Raw genomic sequence first — 10,519 nt, forward strand, 5'->3', positions numbered from 1 at the left:
GAGCCACATGTTTAGTACCTGGTTTTAATTCTATGCCATGCTCTATAACATCCACACCTCTAATTTGTGAGTAATCAGTGATAAACAAATTGGGATACCACTTGAGCATATCGATGTAGGACCGCTTCTCCTCAGGGGTAAGATCTTTTGCAAGCATCCTCTCAAAGTCTTCAAAGTGCTTGTGGTCACCTTTGTCATCCTTTGTTTGCTCCTTTGTTGGGTCAACCTCTATTGATGGAGTTTTTGATGTGTTGAAGATGATTCCCATTACCTCCAAAGATGATTCTTGTTCGCTATTGGATGTAGTGGTTGAACTTTCCTCGTCGCTTGAGCCAAAACTCTCTTCACTTTCTTCATCAGCCGTGGTCTCATAGTTGATGTCGAGATGCTTTCCTTCATGCCAATCGTATACTACATGTTGCCCCTTTTTGAGAATCAATTGTCCTCGTCCCCATTTTTGATCTGCATTCACAGCAATGAGCCAAGGCCTCCCTAGGATGATGGGATAGCCTTCCCCCTTGGCTGGCATAACATACATGTCCACACGCGCATCTATATTACATACAGAAACTTTTACATTCTCGATGATCCCTAGGCACTTCACACTTGCATTGTTGGCCAGCCTAGCTTGACAATTAGAGGATTTAGTGATTTCAAGCCCTAGTCTATTCATGGCTCTTTCCGTGATCACACACATTTGTGCTCCACCATCAACATACACATTGGATACCTTCCTACCCCTTACATAAGCATCTACAATAGGTTCCACATCTTGTTGTGGCTTTGAAGTCAATGCCTTTATTGTCACCTTTTCTTTCTTTCTTGGGAGTCTTGTGCTTACAAGTTTGGACCAGTGCTTTCTCACCTTGGGTGATAGATGTAGGAGTTGAGGCCAAGAAATATTGGGCTTTTGAGTTTGCAAATCTTCTAAGATGTTGTAGGGTTCCATATTCTTTCCTAATGGAAAATCGTTGATGCCGATCTCCCTTCGCCTTGACCTCTGCTTCTTGCCTCCTTCCTCCTTCTTTGACTTTTTCTTCCTCTCCTTCCTTGCAGGTTCTGACTCTTCATTCCTTGTGTCTTCATCCTTGTTGTGTGCTCTTGTGCGCTTTTCTGCTGGCATAACATCAAAATGTATAGGGCTCACCTCTATCTCCTCTTCCAGCTTTATGACGTTTATTCCTCTCTCTTCCTCCACTGGTGGGACAGGAGGGATGTTTGCCACTGGAGGTGGTGGTGGTCGACGAAGAATTTGCGGGGCTTGAGCATGCTCTTGCTGCACCATGAGCGGAGGGGGTCTAGGAGGGTATATGTCCCCTGGAAGCCTTCAAGGGTGAGGGAAATTATACATGCCATGACCAACTTCGTTGCAATTCCAGCATCTCAACTCTTGTGCTTGACGTCGTTGATTGCGATTCCCTTCTCTTGGTTGTCGTTGTTGGGGTAGGCCCTGCACTAGATTCAAGGTGAGACTCTCTAGTTGTTGAGTTAATCTTTGCAAGATCTCTTGTTGTGATCCTTCCCCTATTTGTGAAGTTTGGGCAAGAGAGCCCCTAACTTGTGCTCCCATGCTTGGTGAAGAATCCCTCTCAATGACTTCATTTAGGTCCCTTGTTCTATGTGCTTGAAAATTTAACTGCTTGAATTTGACCATGTCCACCTCACGTGCTTCCTCAAATGTTGATGGGAATTTTAACTCTACCTTGGTCTTCAAAATTGGATACAAGCCAGCCATGAACCTATCTTTCTTTAGAAAGTTTGGTGCACCACCTTGGTTTTGTAAGGTAGCCTCCCATCTATCCCATAGGTTAAGGAAAATGGCCTCATAAGATGGGTAGTCTTCAAGGAATACCTGTTTATGTTGAAGTAGACACTTCCAAAGACCCTCTGGAGTATCTCCTTGCCCAAATTTGGCAAGAAAAATTGCACGTAGCCTCTCCCAATTGGTTTTGTTTTGAGGTTGCAAGGCCTCGTACCATGCCTTAGCCTCCCCTTTGAGAACATTAAGTGGAAAAGCACGCAGCTTTACCTCTTCTTGATCTCTCCCAGAGATGAGGTGTGCCATCTCCAAATTATCCAGAAATTCTTGTGCATCCTCACCATTTTTAGAATGAAAGGTAGGAAAAGTGCTTGACATTTTTACAATACAAGGAGGCTTGTGTACCACAAAGTTTTGACTACGATGAGTGATCACATCAAAATGAAAATATATACATCAAGTGTTAGTTCATAATTTATCATAGGCAAAATAAAAGGGTTGATTGAGGCATTAATTTCATTAAGGCGAGTGGGTCCAAAAAATTCTCCTAATGGTTGCTTGAAATCTAAATTTTGTAGCAATTATGATGTGCACAGATTGACGAGCTATGGGTGTAAAAGGAGAAGCAGCTCCAGGTTGGTTCATGTGACGATGTGTTCTCCTTTTTCTTTCTCTTGAAGAAAGTTTCCTTTCAGTGGATCGCTATCTAAGCGCCTCTTGTCCTTGCCTCAAAACAAAATAAAAACATGGACATCAAATGAATCATCATAATTAATGAATGGAAGAATGATGGGATTTGGAGATGCCAAGATTTCACCAAGTCTTTCTGCTCCAAACATAAAAACAATGCGTTGTTGGTAAAAAAAATTGCGATCTACACAAATGTTAATTTTGATGCGTTGTGAAAACTGAAAAGCATATGGTGCAACTCTATTGTTCATGAGGAGAATAGAAGGAAATTAGGAAAGTTCCTCCGTGGGGGCACCACTTTTATGAGAGCGGATTTTTTGAGATGGGGCTCAACTCAAGGCTCCCACCAGACAACCGCTCCGTGAGACCCTACACACGCATATTTCTTAGGGGCACCACCCTCTTTTATGGAGAAAGAAGGAAACCAAAACAAACCATATACAACACACACACACACACACAGACACACACTCACACCTTCCTTATGTGCTTCAACACAAAATGCCCTTCAACCATTCAACACACACTCCTTAAGCAATCCCTTTGAACACTGCACAAACTCACATGCAAAGATTGACCTTCACCATATTAGTGCTCATATACTTCTAAGAAAAGCAAGCACAAAACCTCAAAACTCAAAACACCATAATGCACAAATACTTGACAACTCCTTTCCTTTCCCAAAAGAAGAGACTACTTACACACATAAGGCGGCATGCATAGAGAGCTCTTCTCCATCTATGCAGCCCCAAGACTTACTTACACACAACATAAGGAGAGAAGCCAAGAAAATAGACGCCATGGTGCACAAAAAACTTTCTCAACAAACAAGCAACCCAATGAGCACAAAATATGAGAAGCTGCCAAGATATGCTTACCAATTTTACATGCGTTTAGAGCAAAAATGTGACGACGACACCCCAATTGCAACAATTTGTTGATCAAACCATGAAATAGATCATTGAATTTGATATCATTGCTCTCATATAGAATCTAAAATCCTTATTTAGGGATGAGTATGGTAAGAGAAATGTTTGCAAGAGAATGGTAGCAATAGCATATTGATGCTCTCTCTATGGTGCCGCTTATGATAGCGAGCTTACGAAATGGATAGGGAGACAAGAGGAGAGAGAGATTAGGGCTTCCCTAACCTTAGAGGAGCTTATTTGCAGCAATGGAGTAGGTGTGTGTATTTTTGTGCTTGCCAAAGGGCCTTTTTGTAGCTGCACAAGACCTTGGGTTAGGTTAAACTTGACTAGGGTAGGTAATTAACCATAGTTAGGTTCCCTTTTGACCATTCCTTCAATTATGAAAATAAGGGACTTATTTTTTCATTAGAAATAGCCTTTTAAGTCGTGGAGGCTCCATAAGGGTTGATAATGTATGTGGGCCCCACCATGATGTCCCTCCAGTGGCTCCTGCAGAGTGTCCCCATCCTGTTTGTTGTGTCTCTGGAAGCATCTTGAGCCGACCCCTCCACATGCAAGTGGTTTTTAACTCCCCATTGGTATTTTAGAATGTTGGAGAAGTCAAGAAAACTTTTCACCTTTGTGGTTTACCTGATTGTAACTTTGACCTGCAGTAACAGTGTCCGCAACACCTTGTTTTCACCATAACTTTCAGCCTGTAACTCAGAATTGGGTGTTGTAAAAGGCAAAGTTGACCTTTTCAAAGTGTTTAAGATGATTTTGGAGTGTTCCTCAAGTATACCCTCGAGCTAAGGCGTTCAAGATGCATCCAAAACACCTTTTGAACCAAGTCTCCTTGTAGGGGGCCCTTTAGCATGCATCCAAGGTGTAGCATGCTTTTTTCAAAAGAGAATCCACCTTAAACAAATGAGGTAGGCTCCAATAAAGTTTGATTTATTGGGGATATACATTATATTTAAGATTTGTTGACCAACACAAGTAAATGATCCAAGAGTTGGGTCACATAGTGGTGGGGAAGGGAAGGCCTACAAGGTTAACCCTACCCTTGAGAGAAGATGGGTAAGATAAGTGCCCATAAATTATTTATTTACAAATTATGGGATGTAGATAGCTATTTAAATTAGTAAAGGTAATTAGTTAAATGAATATGCAGTAAGAAAACTAGGAGAGTAGAATTAAGTTTACTATTTACATTTAGCATGAAGAGAGAAATATGATGTAAATGCATAAAGATCTAAGAAGGGTGAGGTGTTTGTATGGAAAAAGGCTATTACAGAAAGAGAGAATGAACACTAGGTTAAAACTTTGATAAAAAATATATACATTTGAGTAGAAATGTAGTTCAAATGCAAGGTTACCATTTAACGCTACTTAATGTGCCTCTCCATTTAGAGCACGTTCAATGTGTCTGATGCTCCATGCTTCGAAATTTTTTAACATGCCTTTAATGCTGAAGCACATTTCCTTCAATGAGGTGTTCTTGCTCTTCCACACACCCAGCACTTGCTTTACCACTAACAAGGCATCACAGTTTATGCTCAACCTTTGAACCCCATGCTTGAAACAAATGTGTAATCCGGCTTCCAGAGTAGCATATTCAGCCTCATTGTTACTATGAACATCCAATTTGAACCCTCTCTTGCATACTAGCTTCCCCTCTGGATCATAAAGTGCTATACCCCCTTAAGCTGCATCATGGCTCTTTCTGTATGAACCATCAAAGAACAACACATGTGCATTGCTGATCTGTGGCACTTCTTCAACTACCTTTCTCACCACCTCTTCCTTAACAATAAGGGGATTCTCCTTGTAGGTCAACAAATCAGCTAGGGTAGCCCTTGTACTGTCTTCCACTAGAAAAGAGAACTCAAACTCTTACAGCTGAATTACCCATTTCTTCACCAAATTTGACATGTTAGTACCATTAATTAACTGTGGCAAAAAGGCATAACTTGTCAAGAAAACAAAAGGTCATGGTAGCAAGTAATGACGAAATCGTTGACAAGCAAATATTACACTGGCCATCACTAGCTCTACTTCCGAGAACTTTCTCTCCGCTACCAACTTCACTCGACTTGCACAATACACTGGCCTCATATAATGGCTGCCCTTCCCCTTTTGCAATAGCATGGCTCCAATGGCATCATCGCCTACTGATGGATTTACATAAAAAACTTTCTCCCAATTAGGAGCCTGCATGGCTGACAACCCCCCTAACACCTCTTTCACCTCTTGAAACACTTCTTCACACTTGTCATCCCATTGCAATGGATCATGCTTTTCCACTTGCTGTAATGGATAAAGGAGTTGCGAAGACAATGGAATAAACCATGCCATGTACTTCACTTTGTGTATAAAGGTTGCCAATTGCTTCGTACTCGTAGGTGATGGAAGAAGAATAATAGACTTAACCTTATCTGGATCAGCCTCAATGCCATTTTCTGACACCATGTGGCCCAATAACTTCACCCTTGGCTATGCTAGATGAAATTTCTTTGGATTTAGTTGTCCTCCACATTCATCATATCGAGCTAATACCATCTGCAACTTCTCATGGTGTTCAGCCCTAGCCTACTGCTACAGACACAAAAGTCATCCATAAAAGCTTTAACACAACTACCAATGAATGGTTTCAATACCCAATTTGCTCTCTCTTGATAGAAAGATGGTCCATTTGTCAACCCAAATGGCAATACCGTGTAGCAATAGCAGCCCCATGGTGTAATAAAAGTTGTCTTTGTGCGGTCTTTAAGAGCAATCTTCAATTGAAAATAGCCTGAAAAACCATCACACACACTGTACCTCTCATAACCAGCCACAGAATCCAAGATATGATCGATGAATGGAAGAGGATATGGGTTCTTCTTAGTGGCTGCATTTAAGGGCTTAAAATCTACACAAATCCTCCACTTCCCATCCTTCTTTGGACTGACTACTACTGGACTCACCCATTCTGTGGTCTCTACTGGAACTATGAACCCTGCCTTCAATAACTTGTCCACCTCTACCCACAAGGCTTCCATTTGCTCTTGACCCATCCTTCTTAGCCTTTGTCGTACTGGCTTAGCACCTTCTTTCAGCTCTATATGCATCTCTTCGCCCTTGAACCCTCTGATCTCTTCATATGAAGTAATGAACAAATCAGGAAAACTAGCCAGCATTTGCAAATATATCTCCTTCTCCATAGTTGAGAGGTCTCCACTGATCATTTGTGTCATCAATTCCTGCTTCTTTGACAATTCAACCTTGGTTTGCATCAGCCCTTCAATCACTTCATAAGGCCCTTCACTTTCATCTTCAACTTCATTCGCAAATGCAACTAAACCAGACTCCTGGATTTTTTTATCCATCAAAAGAAATGCAACATCAGCATCCTCATCACTGCTGGTAGTGTTATCACTATCCTCATTTGTCACCGTGGAATAGTCTTCATCACTAGACTCATCCTCATCTTTATAAAGCTCCTCTAATAGTTTCCTTGTGTCCATATTATAAAGCTTCTTGGTACCTGTCTTTCCATAGAGGCTAATCGTACCATGTCGCCAATCTTGAACAGCTCCCACTGCACGTAACCATGGTCTGCCTAGTATAATAGGATATGCTCCCAACCCTGCTGGCATCACATGAAAACCCAACCACTGCCTTTGCATCATATGCCTCCACTTCTAAGCTCTTTACAACACCAAAGCATTTTACTTTTTGATGGTTTGCCAATCTGATCCGAAAACCTGACACCCCAGCCACAGTGAGACCCATCTTCTCAACGCATGAGTATGTTATGACACATATTTGGGCTCCGCCATCCACATAATCTTGTCCCAAATTTTTCCTTTTATGCCACACATCTACTATTGGACAAATGTCTGGTAGCTCATCCATTGCCAACACCTTTACTGAACCTCTCTCTGGCTCTTTCTCCATTGGGTTAACCATCCTCTTCCACTGTCACTTTAGCTTAGGCACCATCTCTATAAGCTGCCCAAAAGTAACATCTGCCTTCCTCGTCAAATCCTCCTTCAAGTCATAGCTTAATTGCCCATACCCTAGTGGAAAATCTGAAACATGAAACTTGCGACGAGCCCTCCTTTTTCTCTTGGCCTTGACATCTTCACCTTCATGACTCTTTCCCTTCTTCTTACTAGGACCCGGGGCACCTCTTCCTTCCTTTTCCTCTGTGGTCCTCTTCCCAATAGGCATCACTAATGTATCCTCTAGCTTTGATGCCTTCTCCAAGGTGACTACACTTAACACTTTTGTCTTTCCCTTTTTCTCTTGGGTTAATCCATTGGTTCCTTCTTCTCCCTTGATTTCGATGCCATAATCATTTGACCTAGTTAGCACCTGTCTTGAATGGATACATGTCTCCCCCCAGCCTTGGTGGCTTATCACATTGCGGGCTGATGTGACCCAACTCTCCACAATTGTAACATGTGGGTGTCTGCCTCCAAAACTTACCATTGCTTTGTCCAACACCATTCCTAGGCCTTTCTTCACCTCCTGGCTGATTTGCAAACCTCCCTCGACCTCGATTATTTCCCACTTGACCTAGCATGTTTAGGCTGAGATTCTTCATCAAATCTACCACTTGCCTCATGTCTTGCCTTAGCCTATCATCTTGCACCGATGTAGTGACCACTGCTGGCATAACCTCAGTAGTAACAGGAACCACTGGTTCATGATGAACCCCTGACATGCGACCTTGTAAAGACTCTATAGGCTGAAATTCAGACCTCATGGGCAAAGACTCCACCCCTAACTGGCTCATTTTCCTCAACTTCCACTCTTTGTTCCTTGCTACCTCTAGTGAATGTTCATATGTCCTAAGCTTCTTTAGCTCCACTCTCCAACGTATATTCTCCCAAAGACCAGCCAAGAACCTGCCCTTCTTCATCATGTCAAGCAGGGGTACCTGTGGTGCTAAGGCCTTGCACATCCGCTTCCATGCCAATGAGAACTTACGTATGTACGCATCTACTGGCTCACCTTCCTTTTGCACCAAACCTTGTACTTCTTGCCACACTTTGTCAGGATCTTCTATCTTCACAAACTCCACTTCCAACCCATGCCTTAGATTGTCGCAACTCAATCTTACAGGTGGATCCGCTGCACACAACTCCTCTTCAAATGTTTTGGACCAGACTTGTGCATCACTCTTCAAACAAATTTGGAGAAGACATAACATCTGCGCAGGGTCATGAATCTGGTTGCTAATGCAGGCAACCTCCATCTTTTCCAAAAAATCTTCCACATCTTCATCACTTCTTCCATGAAACTCCGGATAAGAGAAAGCCATGGCTACCCAAGTTACAATGCTTTGAGAACCCCTTTGAACACACGTGCAAGAACCCAAAACTTTTACTGACTCAATTCCCAGAAACTTCAATGGAGCTCAACTTTAGATAAGGACAAACACATGCACATCAAATGAGTTTTTATAGTTGATCATCGGAATTACAACAGGCAAAGGACATTCCAAGATCTCTCGTAATCTTCTTGGCCTGAACATAAAGATTATGCGCTGTTGGAAAAAAATCTTCCTTGACACATGAACATTTATCTGGATTCTTTGAGTTCAATGAAACGGAGTGAATTGAGGGCCATTTTGATCATCCATTAAAGCCAACCATGCAGCTTCCAAGAAGGCACACCTGACTTATCCTCTGATTTTGCCAAAATTTCAGCAGCATCACAGCATAAATGGCTCAAAAGACCAAAAAACCAGCCATCACAACTCGAAAAAATTTTGGCAGAGTTTCTCCAGAAGTAGAGCAGTAGGAACCCAAAATATAGACTGTATATGTATGCATAAACTATCAACAATAGAACCCGAGCATCAAATAGGACTCACTAGTACATAGCCTATGGCGAGGTCACGAAAAGGGTGCTCCAGCTACCTGTATCACCGAAAGAATCTCCACATTTGAGAATCCCCCAGCTCAATAAAACCTCACGCTATCGACCCTCACACGAAGGCTAATGCAAATCGCGTATAGTCAAGTCTCAGAAATGACTATCTTCCAGACCAAGTCTCAGAAATGGCTGGGACTGCCAAATAAAACCATATATGTCTCCACAAAGGCGTACCATGGCAGTTTCCACAATGTGCTCAAACAGGCGCCAAGTGATGCATACCCACAACAACTGCAAGTGACACCAATGCTAGTATATCACTGTACTCCAGCTACCTGTACCTGTGTGAATCACCTGTACCTGTACCTATACCTGTAACCTGTAACCTATAACCTGTAACCTACAACCTGCAACCTGTAATCCCGAATCTCGAAGCTCGAAGCTCGAAGCAGAAGGTACTCGAAGAAGATCCTCCATGGGGGCGCCAAAAGAATGTGAGCGGGAGAAAAACAAACATAGCGCCTCTATAACTACCCGACACACACTCTTGGGAAGATACACACACACAAACACACACTATGGGGCACCACTCGGCTTACACAACACACCTGGCCGAGACAGGATACACACCGATGGAGTGAGAGGAGAGAGACTATCCACTTGCCCACTCCACACACAGACACACACACAAAAAAAAAACTCAGCTCAAAAGAGGATAATTTCTGATGTTTAGATACAAATGAACTTGGGCCAACACCAATGGGGCAAACAGCTCACACAATATGGGTAAAATATGCCAGATACAATCACAAATTGGAGAAGAAGCTTCATTCATAGGAGAAACTTACACAGCCAAAACAGTAGAAAAACAATGAGGAATTTGGCAAAATGGACAGCACCATCACGTCCGGAATGTCCCAAAACCCCAGTCTACAATGTCAAAGTGCTCAAATCCGACCTCGGATGAGCAGTTTACGACCAAAACAGGCTCCAAAATGAGCAAAAATATAGTTGCGGCTGTTCCTCCTCTTCTCTCCATGTTTTTTCTGGTCTTCTCTCTGTTTTTCCAATTCCCACACTTAGCTATTTTACTTGGGCACCCTTGGCCTTTTAGATGACCTCAAATGGACCCCGAACAGGCCAAAAACTGACCTCGCAGTGCATAGTTGTCACCTTTTTGCATCATCCGCACACCTGGCACTCATTTCTTTTCAATAATGCGTCTCGCAACCACGTTAAGTGGCCCCAAAAATTGGTCCTAATGATGACCTTTCTGCATAACTCTCACAAG

The sequence above is a fragment of the Adiantum capillus-veneris genome, chromosome 8, assembly GCF_014529385.1.
Source record: "Adiantum capillus-veneris isolate H3 chromosome 8, ASM1452938v2, whole genome shotgun sequence".
NCBI classification, from domain to species: Eukaryota; Viridiplantae; Streptophyta; class Polypodiopsida; order Polypodiales; family Pteridaceae; genus Adiantum; species Adiantum capillus-veneris.